The sequence below is a fragment of the Rutilus rutilus genome (genome assembly GCF_951802725.1).
Source record: "Rutilus rutilus genome assembly, chromosome: 24".
Classification (NCBI taxonomy): Eukaryota; Metazoa; Chordata; class Actinopteri; order Cypriniformes; family Leuciscidae; genus Rutilus; species Rutilus rutilus.
The window spans coordinates 27,437,209-27,457,901 of NC_140228.1; positions in this window are offsets into that span (position 1 = coordinate 27,437,209).

The window sequence follows — 20,693 nt, forward strand, 5'->3', positions numbered from 1 at the left end:
CATGCCCTGACATTTGTGCTTTTTTCAGTTGCTTATAAACATATTAATGGCAAAGGTGTAAATTCACTCTATATAGCACAAACAGGACTACCATAATATGTGAGCCACATGTATGTACATGTTTTCATTTTTGAGAGAATAATGTTTATGCATGGTTATCGAAAAAAACTAAAAATTAAAGTTTCTGAAATAAGGCCACTAATTGTCGCCTAGAGTTTTTTCTTCAAAATGATGTGAAAATCATCCTGCCTAATCATTCACATAAAACGATACATTGATTTTAGTTTTGTGAAACACTTTTAGTTTGGAAAGCCAATATGTGGATGGGGCGTAAACGCTCCAACAGCATCATGCATATTTAGTAGTTCACACCTGGTGAGACAATGCCCCTGCATACTTAATGAGCCATTCATTCAGGTGTGTCACCTATAGCTAACTTAAATATACAAGCTTCATAAAAATCATCATCTAGGAGAAAATTTCAGATGGCATTTAGAGGCTTTTGCATCTGAACTCTTCATATATACACACACACATATATATATATATATATGCATGCACATACATACTTTATAATCTTTTCAAAACTAGTCAACGTCTTTCAAAACTAAAGTATACATTTTATCATACGTATTTCAAAGTAAAGGATTCATTAGTTAGTTGATGACTTTATTTTTGACAAAACACATACAGTATATATTCCTCATCTCAGTATAGTAATAGAGTTTGCTAAAAGCTGTTCATTCAATACAGCAGTATTTGAAAATCGATCATATTTTGTAAAATTACATTTATATTTGCATTTATGTCAAAACCTAGACACTTTTAAACATCAAAAGAACATTTATTAATATGTATTCGTGTCAAAATGACAAATAAACAGATTTTCCTATTCAATTTTGCATGGAAACGCTTCCAAGCCACGCGGCTCGTGCCGCGCCTGAGACGCGCGTCTCACACAGGCAGTGTGCAAACTCTAAACTTGTCTTTCATATTTCGCCTGACTGTAACGTTGTTTTTATGAAATATTAGGGCATATAAATGTTAATTTCCAGTTTAATACGTTGCAAATAGCCTACATTTTATTTCAACATATTTCAGTCGATTTTTACTCATCTCAGTATAGCAATACAGTTTGCTAAAACATCATCATTCATTCACACATGCAATTTAAATTTAAACTGTCTTTTTGCGAGCTGTGGTAAACAGCGCGCATCTCTGCCGTTCATTCATTCATAAACAGAAACCCGATTCACGTGAGAAGGAAAAAAACGTACTACAGTATTCCTCAGCTCGCTCCTCGAAATACCAGCACTTCTGAGGTACATTTTCCATTATTATTATTCCTCACAGCGCTGCGAGACTGTGTAAACAAGTAATGATCTGAATAAACTTGTGTTTTCTCGAGCTGATATGGGGGCGTTCACAGGTTTGCGTGGATTGCCTCAGTCATTTGCGTTTGAATAGCACGCGCTCTCCGTGGGCGGGGTCACATTACATTTGAATTAGCTGTAATGAGCTCGACTGGAATCGATCTCTTTTAATACAGATTTCACAAGATGCGATAGCCGGCCCCAGGGGGTTAATGTAGTGCGTTGTGTGATTATCCCGATGAATGATTCGATGACTCACCACCTACTGGCGGTTTTAATTTAATATTTAAAAGCATCACTTCGTTTTTACCATCTTTGCATATTTCTCTAGTGAACTTTTTTTATTTTTATTTAAAGCATTATTTATTTTATGAAGGTATTTGTAAAGGTAAAAATGCACTGGAAAAAATCGATTTAAGGGGGCAAATATTGTCCCTTACTGAAAAAGGTGTGACTGAAGAGTGTGGGTACGCAGAAGGATGTTAAAAGCCTCATGGGGTACAACTCTAAAAAGTTTGAGAACCACTGGGACTGGGTTAAGGAATAGAACAAAATAAACATCAAAGCACAATACACATACCAAGGGCCGAAAGTAGTCCTAATATTCAGAGGTCACTTACAAAGTTAGGTTAAAGATACAAACAAAGAGGGATTCAAACAAATAGCATATCAATAACAGTGTAGAATTTACAGACTGTGAGCTGAAGAGTAATATTCAGATAAAAAATGTGTTTTTGAAGGAGAGAAAGGTGGATGTTTGACGGATGTCTTGAGGAAGAGCATTCCACAACCTACTATGCCACTATGCTAAAAGACTCCCATGGTTACCAGACTATTGAAACCGGCTGAATATGACACAGCCCCACCTAAGATATCTTTCACCAGCCGCCACTGGTGCAAATGTATATTATGAGAAAATGAAACAGTTTTTTTTTACCTTTGATGCATGTAAACCTGTTGTAGGAGACTCCAAAACAACATTAGGAAACTTTAACAACAACTTCATGGAGTCAAATAATTATATACTTTGGCTCAGTTGTGTTCATTGGTCTAAATAAGCTCAAACTAATTCGGACAACAATATTTTTGGTGACCCCCGACGTGATCTTACATCTTTCTAATTCTGCTAGTTTTACTCACACAGTTCTCATGCCTAATATACAGACATATTTGCTATATGCCATCCTTCCCTGCTAATAATGCTGACTGTTATAAGATTGGTCTCTCTACACTTATACAACATAAACATTACAGGGTGTGGCACTCTCCTAAACCTAGTGTGTCTAATACAATCAAGATGTCCTATGTGGTGCGCGCAATATATGTCGCGCAACTTGCTTACCTGCTCCCTCCTTCCCAGCCTCACACACACCGTGATGACTGAACAAGGGTGAACAGTATGAAAATACAAAAACACTCCATAACCACAATATGACAATTGGTTAAATCACACGATAAACACACAGAATCAGCGACGGCGACAACAAGCCAAACAAAGTCAAAAGTCAAAGTGAGCAAAAGCTGGGGAGGTGGGAGAGATCCGTGTATTTGAGAAAAGCAGTGTAATGTGATTGGTTTGGTGAACTGGAACATCATCATCCTTCAGAAGACTGACAGGCTGTAGATCGATCCAATGAACATCTGAAACACACACACACACACACACACACACACACACACACACACACACACACACACACACACACACACACACACACCCAACAACAAAACTACCCACATATACCCCTATTGCAACACTCAGCGTACATAACAGCTTTCATTAGGCATGAAGGCTCTTTATTGGTTTCACTCTCTCTTTAAGGTTTGCATGAAACACCAGCAGTACTTGATAAGACCTAAATCCCTAATGAAGGCACACCAGGCACTGCAATAAGAAATGTATTTTTCTCATGAAATGATGCTGCTTCAGTGCTGTGCGTCACTTACTGCTGATTAAATTAACAGGACACTTCACCTAACCTCTTTTTATTTCATTTTTATTGATTTCATTATTTTGATTAGGGTTACACATACTGACCCTGTCAAGCTATACGACATTTGAATAGCACTTTAAAATCACAAATAAATAAAAAATATATAATTTATGCCTAAGATTGTGTGTGCAAAGAATCTATTATTATATGCAGACAAAGAGGTCATAATTTAGCAAATTGTTTAGAATAGCACAGCAACACAATCATAAGACATTAATTTCAGCTGCTCATGATAGCTGAAAAAGAAAGTCAGGCCAAAAAGGCAAGAATGCTGAAAGTAAGGGTGCAATTGATCTGGCACTGATCGTTATCAGCTGATAGGAGTTAAAGCAAAAAAAATTTATTTTTAATGAAAAATTTTCCTCGGCCAAACCCATTCCTCAGCCTGTCACACACACAGTTTAAAGGGATAGTTCACTTTGAAAATAAATTTTGGTATGTTTTAGCTTACCTCAAGGGCATCCAAGATGTAGGTGTCTTTGTTTCCGCAGTAGTTTCAATTTTGATATTTTTAGGTCAAACCGTTCTTGTCTGTCAGTCATTTCATGCAGGTCTATGGATACTGTCTCAAAGAGCATGCACAAAGTCCAAATTAAAACAATTCCCCATCGTCCAAATTAAACAATTCCCCATCGTAAGTACACATTGATGGCCTAAGACACGAAACGAGCGGTTTGTGTGAGAAAACGACCAGTATTTATATCGTTTTTACCTCTTATAACACAACCACGTCCAAATGATCTGAGGGCGCGGGCGGGTATAGATATATACACTAGACGTTGCCTTGGCTACGGTTTCGTTCCAATGAACTGCAGTAGCGAAGGCGACATCTAGAGTATATATCTATACCCGCCCGCGAGCGGGTATAGATATATACACTAGATGTCGCTTGGCTACGGTTTCGTTCCAATGAACTGCAGTAGCCAAGGCGACGTCTAGTGTATATATCTATACCCGCCCGCGCCCTCAGATCATTTGGACGCGGCTGTGTTCAAGAGATAACAACGATATAAATACTGTTCGTTTTCTCACACAAACCGCTCGTTTCGTGTCTTAGGCCATCAATGTGTACTTACGATGGGGAATTGTTTAATTTGGACGATGGGGAATTGTTTTAATTTGGACTTTGTGCATGCTCTTTGAGACAGTATCCATAGACCTGCATGAAATGACTGACAGACAAGAACGGTTTGACCTAAAAATATCAAAATTGAAACTACTGCGGAAACAAAGACACCTACATCTTGGATGCCCTTGAGGTAAGCTAAAACATACCAAAATTTATTTTCAAAGTGAACTATCCCTTTAAGAGCAGTTTTTTTCTTCTTCTTGTAATTCTCGAGTTCACACTTACATACAATTAGAGGGAGTAAAGTTTAATGTGTATTTGGCGTGCTGTCCGGCAGGAGGGCTCCGAGCTCGGAGTTCGGCCCGAACCCAGAGTACTCCCCCCGTATTTAAGTGGTTAGGACTAGAAGTGTGGAGAAGGGGTCGTGGAGGGATGCTGCTAAACTGTCAATGGATTGAGGTGAGACTGCTGAATGTACAGTATATATACCTCTTACCATTGATTGCTGAGTGCTCTCCACTTGTGCTAATTATCTGAACGTGCTCCTCCCGAACGTTGTTAATAAAACATAATTTCACGAGTTCACACTTACATACAATTAGACGGGGTAAAGTTTAATGCGTATTTGGCGTGCTGTCCGGGGGGATTAATTCCTAGGAACTCGATGGATGTTGCAGGGCCCATTGCTTTTGCATCCGAAAGTTATACACACTGCGAAATAATATTTCCCGAGCCAGCGAACTCCGAATAGGTGCCAAGAATCTGGATGGATAGGCATTACTTTGAAAGCAGATGTAATGTCAATTTTTGCAAGCCAAGCGCCCCGACCTGCGATTTTGATCATGTCGATTGCCTGATCTATGTCGTGGTATTTAAGCGAAAATTCATCGAGAGGGGTCAAGCTGTTTATGCTTGAGAACGGGGAATTGTGCAGGGCTGACAGGTCAATTATTAGGTGTTTTTTTACCCGAGAATTTTCTTGTAGGCTAATGCGAAACAAATTAAATGGAGGATTGTCAAACGGGCCAATCATGAAGCCTGACTCGACTTCTTTTTTGATCAGATTGTCTACAACTTCAGGTTCTATGAGGGCGGATTGAAGATTATTACATATGATGTTTTGGGAGAGTGGGCATTCTAGGCCGGGTTTCAAGCCGGTTTTTAGGCCTGTCAGCAGATAATGAGTAAATTCAGCGTCCGGGTGATGAGCTAGTTCGAAGTGCATGCGCGAAATATTTACAGGAGTCGCCAAATAATTTTTTTATTTTTTATTCACAGATTTGTACACTGGACATACAATGCGGGCATGAGCGCCGCCACAGAAGCTACAGATGTGCATAAACCGGCAGCGCGCTCTGTTACATTTACCCGAGTTAAAATGGTTACAAGGCTGTCTGCTTTCATCGAAAGAGGAGTCCTGGTTTGTGCTGGTGGTTGCTGCATGAGGCACGTAGCTGGTGGATTTAGCAGTGCTTGTCCCCGGGTAGGGAAGAGAGGAAGTGTTAACCTGCGGGCAGTTGAGTGCGCTACTGACCTGCAGACCACGCAAGAAATGTTTTTGCAGCCTAAAAACACCCTGCTGTGGAGATCTGGGTCGAGTGCGGGAGTATAGAACTGAGAGGCTGTGGGGAGGTCGCTGGGCCCGGCGGCATACGGCGCTGCGGCCGCAGAAGTCGTGGTGGAGGGCTGGGCCTCGTCGAGAGGTGGGAGTGGACCAGCATCGGTGGAATCTGGGGCGCGGCCGGATCTTGTGCGGGAGGACGACTGTGGTGTCTGAGGAGGCGACATTTGGGCCCTGCGGGCTTTGCTCTGTCTGTGAGCCGACTTGGGAGTTGGAGTGGACTTTGGAGATTGATTGGCTGACTGCAAGGTAACGTACAGATCATACAGCTCCGCTTTATTCATTTTTCGCGAAGCCTGTACGTCCGAATTACCCAGCGCTTTTCTCAATCCTGCTACGGTCCACTTCCCGATAGGTGGGATCGTCGGGACAGCCGAGCGGTAGGAGGAGGCCGGGGAGGAAGATGGAAGTCTTGCCGGGGGCGGCGAAGACTGGCCTTGACGTCTTGACGAGTGCAGGGCTGATCGAGCAGGTGTGCGGCCGCTCGAAGAAGCCTGGGGCTCAGGTGCGATGTCCGGCGTAGGAGGAATGGTCCTGGGGCCGGTGGAATGCGAAGGCGGATCCCTGGGGGTGTTTGTTTCTTCATCAGATGAAGAGCTTTGACATTGCGACATGGTAGCAGAACGGCTAACCAAGATGCTGCTAAACTGCTGTTTACATTTACAGTACAGTTCTTGTCAGTGATCAAAAAGGATTTACATACCAACTTTTGGATTGATCCCTTTTTGTGAACTCAGACACTTTGGTGTCAAAACCAGTAATGTGGCATGACTTGAAGAACAGGTCAACCAACCAGACCAACCAGCCTGTCAGAGTTAAAGCAGTTCTGCCAGGAATGAGCCAAGATCCCTTCACAGAGATAAGGAAGGGTTGTATAAAATTACATTTTCAAACAGATATTAATTTACTTTTTCACAGGGGTGATATGGGTCTGTTATACTATACCTTAAAAACACAGAATATAAAATAACAAACTACTGAAGACGCAACAACAATAGGCGGACACCGTGGTGAGTGCTTGTGTGAGGGGGTTAAGAGGGGTTTTATTGCTCATAACTTCTGGAGTAAAACAGCACAGAAAGGGCAAACTTTTAGCGTGTATGTGTCGTCTGTGTTTGTGCACCTATTAAATAAAGTCAGAGCTGGACTGGGGCTAAAATTCAGCCCTAGACAAAACTAGCCCATCTGGGCAATGAATTCTTCTGGGAATGTTTTGTTGGGGCTGGAGTCTTAAATTAGATTAAATGAATAAATAATAGGTCAAAAATAAAAAAAAATTATAGATATTATTGAATATACTACTATGTTGTTAAAATTAATATTGCATTTTTTTGTCACTTTGAAATGCACATTTGACTGTAAAGCACTGATTTTGAACTAGGATGCAGTAAATTTACTGCTATTAAATGGTTATATGTCACCATTAACACTCATGTTGTTCCAAGCATATATGACTTTCTTTCTTTTGCAGAACACAAAAGAAGATACTTCGAAGAATGTTGGTAACCAAACCATTTTGGTCACCACTAACTTGTATGGGCACAATTTGGCAATTTATCTTTTTTGATGTTCCACAGAAGAAAGGAAGTAATCCAGGATTGGAACGACATGAGGATGAGTAAATGATGACAGAATTTTTGTTTTTGGATGAACTACTCCTTTAACAACAATAACATTTGTAAAAGGTTAACACACTGATATTGACATTTCATCAGGCTCTAGAATTAACATCATACTTCAATTAAAATTTATTAAAACTAAAGACATTTTAACAGAAGAAAGGTTCAACCTTTCGGCTGGTTGTTTCACCAAATGGCCCACACTACTCGATTGGGCCACCGGGAAAGTCCCAGTGTTCCTGATGGCCAGTACATGCCTAAATGGAGTATACTTTGAAAGGCTAAGCGTTTGGCTATACATATGTGTTTGCAGGGCCGTTTCTAGCCTTTTTGGCACCCTAGGCGAGATTTCTATCAACTCCCTGGACAAATGCAGAAGTTGTAGTTGTAGCGTCTATCAAGCGACAAACGTTAGCTTGTTTCGTGCAGTCGTTATGGAACACAATTATTCTTTACCGATTGCAGCTGGTTCTGTCGACAAAGCATGCTTAATTTTATATTTTCCAAATGTAGCATTCGTGTAATAGTTATGTTTATGTAAGGGAAGTATTATTGCTTTAGATTTGTGTTTAGTTTATTGACATTGTTTATCACGTCTGGTGTTTATGGCCATGTAAATAAATATAGCATGTGTTATACATAAAGATTAATCAGTATTTTGGCAAATTATGTGGGTATGTTCGAATGTACTTTTACAACAATTGTTTAGAACACGTAAAACTGCGCCGCGTTATCACAACAATGAATTAGACATACAGTAACATCTATGATAACCAATTTAGTATTAAACCTTACTTTTCTTGCGGTTAATTCATTTTAATGAAAATGAATTCATTAAAATGAATTCATTAAATTCATGAATTGAACCTCATCACCCTGTGATGAGGTTCAAGAGCCAGGAAGGAAGAAGACAGGGATCGGCGTGACTGGGACTCGTACTTTATTAAAATAAAACAAAACAAACAAAAGTCGCGCACAACGCGCATTCACCGTGGCAACCGCGATGGCACAAAACAGTTCAAAAATGAGAGCTCGGATCAACCGGTTTTCTTTCTCTGCGTCCAATATTCTCTCCAGTCTCTCTCTCGTTCCAGCGCGCGGCTTATAAGCGGTCTCTCCACGCCGATCACTGCAATAAGACACAGGTGTTCGTCATTTGCACTTGACCTACTTGCTCGTCTCTTCTCTCTCCCATTACAGACCGCGCTGAACCACGCCCCCCTCGCCACAAAAAGCATGTCATTATAAAAATAAAACTTAACCTCATCCATGAACATGATTTTTCGATTCCCGTCTGACTGATTTACATCCACGGTGGAGTTTAAAACGACAGTTCCCATCATTCCACGCTCCTTCACATCGTCATCAAGCTACGCGGTTGTTGTTGTTTGGAATGTAGCGCCCTCTAGCGGGCAAAAATTCTTGCATATTGTACCTTTAAACTTCACCAGAAAAACAGGCAAATAAAATGCAAAAAAACTAAATGACTATAACACAACAATGTTACGTTATCAGCTACATATTAGCTATACAATAATACACAGTTACCACTTTTCAGTAAAACAACCATGCACATCCATGTTCAAAGGAAGTAACTGGTAACCAAGGACTTTAGTGAGGACAGTACTACATCACTCACCGATCAAATAAGGCTTTTGGTGGGACAAAAATACGCTTTTTTGGGATTTTTTTTTTTTTTTTTCACAGTTTTCTAGTTTTAGAGTAGGCTACTCACTGTATTTTCGGACATCACGGTATTCCGGACACTTGACCTTTTTCCACAAATTCTATAAATAAACACTTTCAGGTCACGGCATCTATATATATCCATGTCGGTGTCATCTTTACCGCCTCGTTTAAAAAAAAATCAATGTGAGTTTCTAACGTACACCAACGACTGTTCAGATATATAAAAAAATATATAAAAAGAATAAAACTCTTGGTGGGGCGGGGGCTCTCTAGCCGCGTTTCCATTACCCTTCAAATTGCGCAAATTGAAATTGCGAATTGAAAATACGCTCAATGGAAACACGTCAATTTCGCAAAAACTCCCATTTATCGCAAAAAAGTTTTTACGCTCGCATGAGGTGGTTTTTCAGGCAATTCGAAAAAGAAATATTTCGCAAAACTGCAATGAAAACGTACTCGGTTACTAAACGTAACCTCTGTTCTCTCTAGAGAGGGAACGAGTATTGCGTAAGTAGCTTACGCTGCGGGAAAGTCTCCTTTCTCGAGATACTGAAGCCAAAAAATTATCCTTAATTTTTAATAATCTTGTCAACGCAGTGCGGCAGCCTGCAGACCTAGGGCAGGCGACTCGCGTGCCCATTGGCTGCCCTGCGGCAACTGCAGCAGCCTATCGCTGAGCCCTTGGCGTGACGTCACGACCAATGAGCGCGCTTGGCGCGCTTAATGCGTCACAGCCCGTCATTAGGGGTGTGGCTTAGCGTATATAAGCAAGGCTCAGAGGCTGCTTCACTGGTTTCTGTCGCATGAAGCGAATGAGCTCGTGGCGCAAGCACGGCGGGTTACGCAATACTCGTTCCCTCTCTAGAGAGAACAGAGGTTACGTTTAGTAACCGAGTACGTTCTCTTACGAGAGGTTCTCTCGTATTGCGTAAGTAGCTTACGCTGCGGGAACTCCCTTGTCAACGCCGTGCGCGTGCCCAGCATCCACTGAATGAGTCCCAGGGAGAGCCCGGGGAACGTGATAGCGGAGCCGGGCGGCCAACAGAGGGCTAGCGCAGAACACAAGCACATACTATGGGGCGCGGAGCGGCACAGCCGGTCCGAACTGACACTCCCTACGTAGTGCAGCTCAACCAGTAGAGCTAAATCACACAACGTAGCCCGCGCACAGACAGTGGGCTGGCTACGCGAGACTAGACTGATAACACTTTCGCCTGCAAAGCGGGAACTTCCAGGTTGTAAAACCTAACAAATGTGGAGGGGGAGGCCCAGCCTGCCGCTGCACAAATGTCATGAATGGGAATCCCGCTGGACCACGCCCACGATGAGGCCATGCCTCTGGTTGAGTGCGCTCGAATGCCCAGTGGGCACTGCAGGTCTTTAGACGCATAAGCAGCAGCAATAGCGTCCACTATCCATCTGGACAGGGTGTGTTTCGAGGCGGCGAGACCCTTGGTGCGCCCACCAAATGAAACAAACAGCTGCTCCGAGCGCCTGAAGGCGGCGGAGCGCGAAATATAGTTTCTCAACGCTCTGACCGGGCAGAGGAGATTACTATCTGCCTCGCTGCCAGAATTCGGCAGGGCTGAGAGAGAAATGACCTGCGCTCTGAAGGGAGTGCCCAAAATTTTGTGAACGTATCCATGCCTCGGTCTGAGAATGACTTTAGAGTCATTGGGTCCGAACTCGAGGCACGCGGCGTTAACAGATAACGCGTGAAGGTCTCCCACTCATTTGACTGAAGACAGCGCTATCAGAAAAACGGTTTTGAGCGTGAGGTATTTCATATCCACAGTTTCCACGGGTTCAAAGGGATGCGCTTTCCGGGCTTCCAAGACCAGTGAAAGATCCCACATAGGAACCGAGGGGGGTCGCGGGGGGTTCATCCTCCTAGCTCCTCTAAGGAAGCGGATGACGAACTCGTTCCTTCCTAATGCGCGGCCCAGCTCTGAGACAGAGAACGCTGAAATGGCCGCGACATAAACTTTGAGCGTGGAGGGGGACCTGCCCGCGTCCAACAGCTCTTGAAGGAAGCACAATACTTGCGATACCCCACATGTCTGTGGATCGAGCCCCTTGGCAGTGCACCATCTGTTAAACACCGACCATTTAGACGTGTAGAGCCTCTGGATTGTATGATCGTGTTCATGACCCCTTCTGGCAGATCAGTGTGTAATGGTTGAGGCTCCACGCATGCAGAGACCAGCGCTCTGGATGGGGATGCCAGATTGAGCCGCGGGCTTGAGAGAGAAGGTCTCTCCGCACCGGAATCGGCCAAGGGACTGAATCTGCCAATTGTATCAGTTCCGGGAACCAAGCTTGGTTCTCCCAGTACGGGGCTATGAGGAGCACTGTGTGGCGCGCTTCCCTGACTCTCTTGATGACCTGAGGCAGCAGAGAGACCGGGGGAAAAGCGTATAGCGGGCCGCTGGGCCAGGTCTGGGCCAGCGCGTCCTCGTTCTTTGAGAAGAACTCTGGGCAGTGAGCGTTGTCTTTTGACGCAAAAAGGTCGACTTCCGCTTTGCCGAAACGGCGCCACAGTGACTGGACTGTTTGGGGGTGTAGAGACCACTCCCCAGGGGGAACGTTGTCCCTGGACAGTCTGTCGGGGCCCTCGTTCAGGTGGCCAGGCACATGCGCTGCTCTCAGCGAGCGCAGAGAGTGCTGAGCCCACACGAGGAGGCGTTCCGCCAGGGCGCAGAGCGTCTTTGATCTGACACCGCCCTGGCGATTCACATAGGCCACCACCGATGTATTGTCCGTGCGGACTAGAACATGGTGACCATGGAGGAATGGGAGGAAGTGTTTGAGCGCTTTCTCGACCGCGAGCATCTCTAGACAGTTTATGTGTAGGAGATTCTCCTGGTCTGACCAGCGGCCACAGATCGGTCTGCCTTCGAAGAGCGCTCCCCAACCTAGGTTGGAAGCGTCTGTCGAGACAACTTTCCGGTGTGAGATCACTCCCATAATCACTCCTGTGTGATACCATTCGGCTGCTAGCCAGGGCTGTAGGGCTGAAACGCAGCCCTGAGTCACTCTGATTAGCGAGCCGCCGGCCGCCCAGGATCGAAGGGGCACGCGCGCTCTCAGCCAGCGTTGAAGCGGGCGCATGCGCAGTAAGCCCAGCTGAAGCACTGCCGCAGCTGAGGCCATATGCCCCAGGATGCGCTGGAATGCTTTCAGCGGAACCCGGCTGCCTATTTTGAAGGATGCGGCGAGGAGACGGACGCGGCGCGCGCGCTGCTCCGACAATCTGGCCGTCATAGCCACCGAGTCCAGTTCTATTCCAAGAAAGGAAATTGACTGACGGGGCGAGAGCGAGCTCTTGGTCCAATTGACCGAGAGACCCAGATCTTCCAGATGGCTGAGAAGCGCTGTTCTGTGAGACACAAGTTCTGTCTCTGACTGCGCTAGAACAAGCCAATCGTCCAGATAGTTCAGTATTCGCATACCCTGTCTTCTCAGGGGAGCGAGAGCCGTGTCCATGCATTTCATAAATGTACGGGGTGCTGAAGACAGGCCGAACGGCAGGACTGTGAATTGATATACTCGACCGTCGAAGGCGAATCTCAAGAATGGCCTGTGACGGGGAGTTATCTGGATCTGGAAATATGCGTCTTTCAGATCGAGAGAGATAAACCAGTCTCCTGGGCGGATCTGCGCAAGGATCTGTCTGGTTGTGATCATCTTGAACGGCCGTCTCATGAGGGCTTTGTTCAGATGTCTCAGATCTAAAATAGGTCTTAACGCTCCGTCCTTCTTGGGAACGAGGAAGTAACGGCTGTAAAAGCCCGACTCGCTCAGGGAAGGATGAACCTGTTCTATGGCCCCTTTGCGCAGCAGCTTTGCTATTTCTGCTTGAAGCAGGTGCGCTGCTTCCAAACTCACTTTCGTCTCCGTCTGCGCTAGAAAGCGCGGGGGGGCGACGAGCGAATTGAAGCGAATAGCCGTGTTTTATAGTGTTCAACACCCATTCTGACGCGCCCTGAATAGCTTCCCATGCTTTTGCATGCATAGCTAGGGGTCGAATGGTCTCTGGGTTCAGGGTTCAGATCGCCGCGCTGCGCGGGATGGGGAACCTGTATCAGAGAGGATGGGGCGGCGCGCGCGCCGCCGGTGCTCGAACACGGGGGCTGATAAACAGTATTGGCCGGTTGTACAGCGTTCAGTAGCTCGGTCCCGGAGGATGTTACTGGCTCGTTGGCTGCGGTGTAAGCTGCTGCAGTAGCCTGAATAGAGGGGACTGACAGAGCTGGGCGCTTTGATGGCGGTCCGGCCGTAGCGGGACTCAACCATCTCTTCCTCCTTGTAGATGCTAGGAGGACTTCGCGGGCTCAGACTTCAACGTAATCTTGGGCCGCGGACCCCGAGGGGGCGGCGGTCTGTGACGGCTGGTCGAGCGCGATCTAGGGCGGCCGCCCTGTCGTCGCTGCGAAGTGTTGGGTGGCCGAGACGAGCGCTGTGTGGAGCTGCGCACAGGAGGCTGAGTTTGAGAGCGTCCTGTGGCTGGGCTCGAGCGGCGGGGCAGGAAGAGGTGCATAGCCTGCGACGCCTTCTGCACTTCAGAGAAGCAGTCCACAATCCCGCTGACAGCAGGGCCGAAGAGGCCGGTGGGCGAGAGTGGGGCATTCAGGAACACGGAGCGCTCTGACTCACTCATATCCGCAAGCGTTAACCAAAGGTGCCTGTCGATGACGGTGAGCGCGGCCATAGATCTGCCGATTGGCTTGTGCAGCGGTCTTGGTAGCACGGAGCGCAAGGTCCGTAGCGCTGCGCAGATCCGTTAAGGCTGAGTGATCCGGGCCCTTCTCGTCCAATTCACGGAGAAGGTCGGCTTGTAGGATCTGAAGAACAGCCATCGAGTGCAGGGCGGAAGCAGCCTGGCCGGAGGCGGCGAAAACGCGGCCGGCGAGAGCTGAGGTGGTCCTGCAGGCTTTTGACGGCAGGGCAGACTTTGAGCGCCATCTAGCAGACGGCGGGCAAAGGTGCGTTGCCACAGCCTCTTCAACGGAGGGGATGCCAGTGTAGCCTTTCTCGGCTGCCCCGTCCACCTGGGAGAGAGCCGAGGAAACTGGCGAGCGGAGTCTGGCGGAGAAGGGCGCATTCCAAGACTTAGAAAGCTCCGCGTGGAGCTCAGGCAGGAAGGGTGCTGACCTAGAGGCAGGCGCTAGGCGGCGGCTAGGCAGAAAACACCCGTCAAGTCGATTGGGCGCAGGCTCCTTCGGTGGGGACCAATCCAGTCCCATTCTCTCAACCGATTGAGTGAGGAGGCGGAGAAGCTCCGCGTCGACACTGGCGCGGGATCTGCCAGACTCTAAAGTCGAGGAGGCGGAGCGGTGAGAGCCCGACCATTCCTCGCTGTCAGACGCAAGCAGAGAGCAGCTGTCAGCGGCATCATCTGCGTCATCTCCCAGGGCGACGGCAGTGCGGGCAGATGCCGGCCGCTGCGCGTCGGTGAAAGGCGGGGGAGAAGGAGAGAGCGAGGCTCGCGGGAGAGGTTCCGGCGAGCACTCAGCTGTAGCGTCCGGTTCAGGCGGCCTTTGAGAGCGGCGTTTCTTCTTACGCGGCCCGGAAGAGGCGGCCGGAGAAGGTGGAGGATCCTCGAACTTAGCGAGTCGAGCCCGTAGGGTCGACATCGGTAATTCCTCACACTGTTCACAGCCGCCCTCGGTGAGAGTGCGGGCTGCGTGGTCGAAGCCCAGGCAGAGAGCGCACACCACGTGGCGGTCTCCGTCGCTGAGCGCGGCTCTGCACGAGCCACAGGATGAGCGAGGCATTTGAAACAACGCCTCGCGCTCTTTTAGATGCAAGTGTGTTGCGGGGCGAACACACAAACACACAAACACAGAGCGGAAAAGGATATAGTGCCGGATAGCACAGCAGGCAGGGAAGGCTGAAGGCGGCGAAAGCGGAGATCAGGCTGAGATCCTCGGCGTGCTGGTCGCTTGCTTCGACGGCGGCTTCCTCAGAGACAGCGATGCGAAGAGCTTCGCTGAAGAGACAGAAATCAGTGAAGCAGCCTCTGAGCCTTGCTTATATACGCTAAGCCACACCCCTAATGACGGGCTGTGACGCATTAAGTGCGCCAAGCGCGCTCATTGGTCGTGACGTCACGCCAAGGGCTCAGCGATAGGCTGCTGCAGTTGCCGCAGGGCAGCCAATGGGCACACGAGTCGCCTGCCCTAGGTCTGCAGGCTGCCGCACTGCGTTGACAAGATTATTAAAAATTAAGGATAATTTTTTGGCTTCAGTATCTCGAGAAAGGAGACTTTCCCGCAGCGTAAGCTACTTACGCAATACGAGAGAACCTCTCGTAAGAGAACAGTTTTTGCGCATTTACAGGTCACCTGACTTAGAAGGCGCGGTGTGTTTGGACAGAATACGAGACGAAATTCTTTATTGAATTCATAAAAGACAAAAGAATGACAGAAATACTGGATTCTAAACCTCAAAGAAATGCCACAATAACCTCGGAGCAGAGATGAGTGAGAAAAACAGAGAAACACCTCATATGTGCCGTTCACAGACACAGTATAAAGGTCTTTCCATGCCATTAATGCTTGGATAACACGCCTACGTTTCCTTCCATTAATAATAATAATGTCTAGTGCGGTACGTGGCTGTGATATAAGGCTTGTTCGACTTCATGCAGCTCTGCGCAGACCGATCGGCGGCTGACTTGAAGCAGTGCATGCCGGTTAGAAATTTGGTCCGACTTGATGCAGAGCTGACGCCACGTGACTGTGACGTGTGCCATCAAAGTACCGCGAGAGCGATTTGAGAGTAGCCGGAGAACTCAGCCAGTGCAGCTTCTCATGAGCGGCTGCACGGGCTGATGACGACACAGCTGTTCTACGATTGGCCGGATTCACCGCATGACAACGATCACGTGTGTTTCGTGTTTATTCGAACACCTTTAGTTCCTCTAAAGCTCACAAATCAGTTTTTTATAACAGTAAACACTCTTTTCATGTAGTTGCGATGGTATATTGTGTCATGTTTATCAAATTAAAACTGATTAAAAAACGTAGACTCCACTTCATTGATAGTAGCTTATGTTGAACTTTATTCTTGTTCAAACAGACGCTGTATGAAGCAGTACATAAAGTATTGAATGAAAATGTCTCTGAAACATCTGTGCATTATTAGGCAAATATTGCATTTATTTCACTTCAGCTGTGGTAAAGTCATATGTGGTAAAGTATGCAAACACCACGTGAGCGGTCACTACGGGAACCAGAAAGTGTCCGACTTCACGTCTCCGTTTGCAGCTCCTCCCCGCCTGCACACGGCTACTCTCGCCGATCGCTTACATCCAGCCGCAGCCGATGTTGAACACACCTATATATAAACCTACCAACGTCAGTTTTTGGAATGACTTATTGCGAGAGGAAAAAAATGACGTTTTAGTCGCATAATATCGGTTAATGGAAACGGCGTCATTTCGCAATAGTTTTTTATCGATATAAAAACTAATAAAATAAAATAAAATCGCAAAAGTTTTGCGCGAATCTTTAACGGAAACAGCCCCCCAGCTGTTTGCGCCTTAGGCGACCGCCTAGTTTGCCTATGCCTAGAAACGGCCCTGTGTGTTTGCATCAAAACTGAAGTATACTTTGGGCTTAATCGTGAAGTTGTTTTTTGCAGTTAGAGCATTTAATTACAATGATCAACCAGTACGGGTTAACTTCTACAATAACAAAGACATACACAAGGAAACTAAACCTCAAACTTGCATGAGATGCATGTACCAGAACACATGAGCAATTTTAAAACCTCACCAAACCTGTTACAGGGAATTCCTTCTTTCTCAGAAGCAAATATACAATTTTACATGGTGTTAAGTGAAATGCATTCAAAAGCTGATTGCACAATAAAAAATAATCACAAGAACAATCAGTTCATTGGTAACATTCATGCTGTTAAACACTTGCAGCCCTATGTGAAATAGTGATGAGTCGTTCATGAACAATCCATTCATTGCATTTGTCACGTGACAAATGAACGAAAGACTTGGAAGGTAAAGTCATTATTTATGTTCCCTGTAAATTATTTTTGACTGCATTATAATGATTTCTTAATTCAGAATATGATCAAGATTGCGTAGGTGGATGTATTAAGGGAATTTTCCAGTTAAAAGTATAACATTTAAAGCCCCTTAAATGAACGAAATGACTCGAAAAAAGATTTGTTCATTTTGATGAACGAGATCGAACAAGAGAGTCAGTAAAATGATCTGAACTTCCCATCACTAATGTGAAAGGAAATGTCTTTTTAAATAAAGCCATAGTAAACTTGCTGTAATTGCAAGTGTATTTACTGTGTTTAGGTTCTTTGAATTTAGTTTCTTTATCTGTGTTTAATCCCTATGTCCTTGGTTGCTATGGTTTTTAATTAGTTGATTGATCAGGCCCATCTGTGAATTGTTTTACCCCTCATTATCTTGTAATTGACACAAAGCCAGTCCCCACCCTTGTGCCCACGGTCAGACTTCTTCCTGCTCTGCCAGTCCCAAACCTTTCTGCCTAGATTCCCTGGTTCCATCCGCGGCCCTTGACCTCCCTTTCCAGCATTGATGCTTCCCTGGTTCAGTCCAGTTACCTCAACTTTTTCTCCTCCACTGGTTTCTAGTGATGGGAGGTTCGGATCAATATGCTGACTCTCTTGTTCGATCTTGTTCATCAAAATGAACAAATCTTTTTTTGAGTCATTTCGTTCATTTAAGGGGCTTTAAATGTTGTACTTATAACTGGCAAATTCCCCGAACACATCCACCTACGCAATCTTGATCATATTCTGAATTAAGAAATCATTATATTGCAGAAAAAAAATAATTTACAGGGAACATAAATAATTACTTTACCTTCCGAGTCTTTTGTTCATTTATCACATGACGGACGCAATGAACGGATCGTTCATGAACGACTCATCACTACTGGTTTCGTGCAGTCCCCATGCCATAACTCCTCCTCAGCCCCTCTGCTTCACTGACGTGACCACAGTCTCCTGCCAGCCACTTCCACTGTGGTTTTATGCATAAATAAAACGACTACTGAAAAAGCATATAGTGAAACATGGAACAGATCAGTTTAAATGTCTAAAGCAGGGCTCTCCAACCTTATTTCATTTCAGAGCTGCTTTTTAAAAATGAAAGTGGCTGAGATTTACATATTATATAATACTTAAAGCTGCATTCTGTAATTTTTTGGGTTAAAAATGATCCAAAATAAATATTTGAGCAAGTACATAACCAGCCAGTGTTCAAAACTATCTGCTTGCCTTAGCTCGATTCAAAACTGTAAGCTTGTAATAATGTTTTTAATTCCACTGGTACTGGTGGATTTCCGCGGGAAGTCTTTGCATCATTACATCACATCTGTAAACATAAAGAAGGTGTCTCCGCTAGTCGGCTATGTTGCGTGTGAGAATGTTGGAGGTGGAGATTTATAGCCTTTTCTCACAGCACTTGATATCATTAAACTTATCAATTTGATGGCGGGTCCAGAAAGGTTCAAACGACAATCACCAGTGACAACTGGAGATTCACCGTTGTAAAATGCAAAAGACTTCGGAGCGGCTACAGAAAAAAAGAGACTGCCCACAAAACCTCTCACAATACAACTTTAACATAGTAGGATGTCCTGTTACTTTATCCTCTACAGTAAAAGACCTGGGTGTTATACTCGATTGCAACCTGTCTTTTGAAAATCATATTTCATATGTTACAAAAACAGCCTTTTTCCACCTTAGAAACATTGCTAAGCTACCATGCTAAGCTAACATGCTATCAGTTTCTGATGCAGAAAAGTTAGTTCATGCATTCATGACCTCGAGACTAGATTACTGTAATGCTTTATTAGCTGGTTGTCCTGCATCCTCAATAAACAAGCTACAGTTAGTCCAAAATGCAGCCGCTAGAGTTCTTACTAGATCAAGAAAATATGATCATATTACACTGATTTTAACATCACTACATTGGTTACCTATAAAGTCCTGTATTAATTACAAGGTATTGCTACTGACTTATAAAGCCCTAAATGGCCTAGCTCCAGTCTATTTAACGGATCTTCTATCTCCCTATAATCCATTGCGCTCTTTAAGATCACTAAATTCAAGGCTTTTGGTCATACCTAGGATATCCAGATCCACCAAAGGAGGGAGAGCATTTTCACATTTAGCTCCAAAACTCTGGAATAGCCTTCCTGATACTGTTTGTTGCTCAGACTCGTTCTCCCAGTTTAAAACTAGATTAAAGACGCATCTCTTCAGCCAGGCATTCATATAATATTTGTAATCTTACAGTTAAATCCTGTCTCTAGTTCATAAATGCCAGAGGAGAACTGACCCCTGACTGAGCCTGGGTTCTCCCAAGATTGTTTTTTCTCCATTAGGTCACCTGATGGAGTTTTTCGGTTCCTTGCCACTGTTGCCTTTGGCTTGCTCAGTTGGGGATATTTTGGGGATATTTAATTTTATCAATCAATAAATTCCACTAGAAACAAACCTTGTTGTATTATTTTAATTTAATACTGTGAAGCTGCTTTGATACAATCTGTATTGTGAAAAGCGCTATACTATACTTGACTTGACTTGACTAATTTGGGTGGGTTTCTCCCATCCCCATACAATGTCACTTCTCTGTGTTTTACGGCCCTGACGAGAACATCGGTCTCCTCGGCTGTGAACTGCTCCTGGCGTGCATCTGGCAAATCCGCCGTTATAATAGCAATCCGCCATGGAACAAACGCGCCTGCTCTTAAAGGGAATGTGAGATGATGCTCTGATTGGTTTATTTCACGTTACGCCCAAACCACACCTATGAGTTATGTAGCTACTTCAGACCAACTCATTTTAGATTTGCGTCAAGTTATATCACATAGTTTGTTCTGTGAGATACGGCCACAAAGTTACTTGCGTTTTGCGTTTGATACTTGCATTTCAGATCGTTATAGGGCCCGTAAAGTTTATAATTCCGTGAATAACTGCAATTGCAGATTTTGAACAGAGATGGCGACAAAGAGGAAACCTACGGACTGCAGCTTTAAGTCTATTAAATAATGCATCATAACTCTCAAATTAACAACAATCCAAACTGTTATACGCCTGAAAGAGTTTTTATACACACGCCATCCACGCCATCCGTCAGAGGGGGAAAAACAGAATCAGATTATACAGTTTGTGGAAAACTGTACTTTGCAAATTATACTGTAGTTGTCTACTACTCAACAATCTGACTTCTGTGTGATGAAAGTTGAGTTGCGCAAATTGAGTTGATAATCTGAACAACCAGTGCAATGACATGATCAAAGTGCATAACCTCACTGCAGA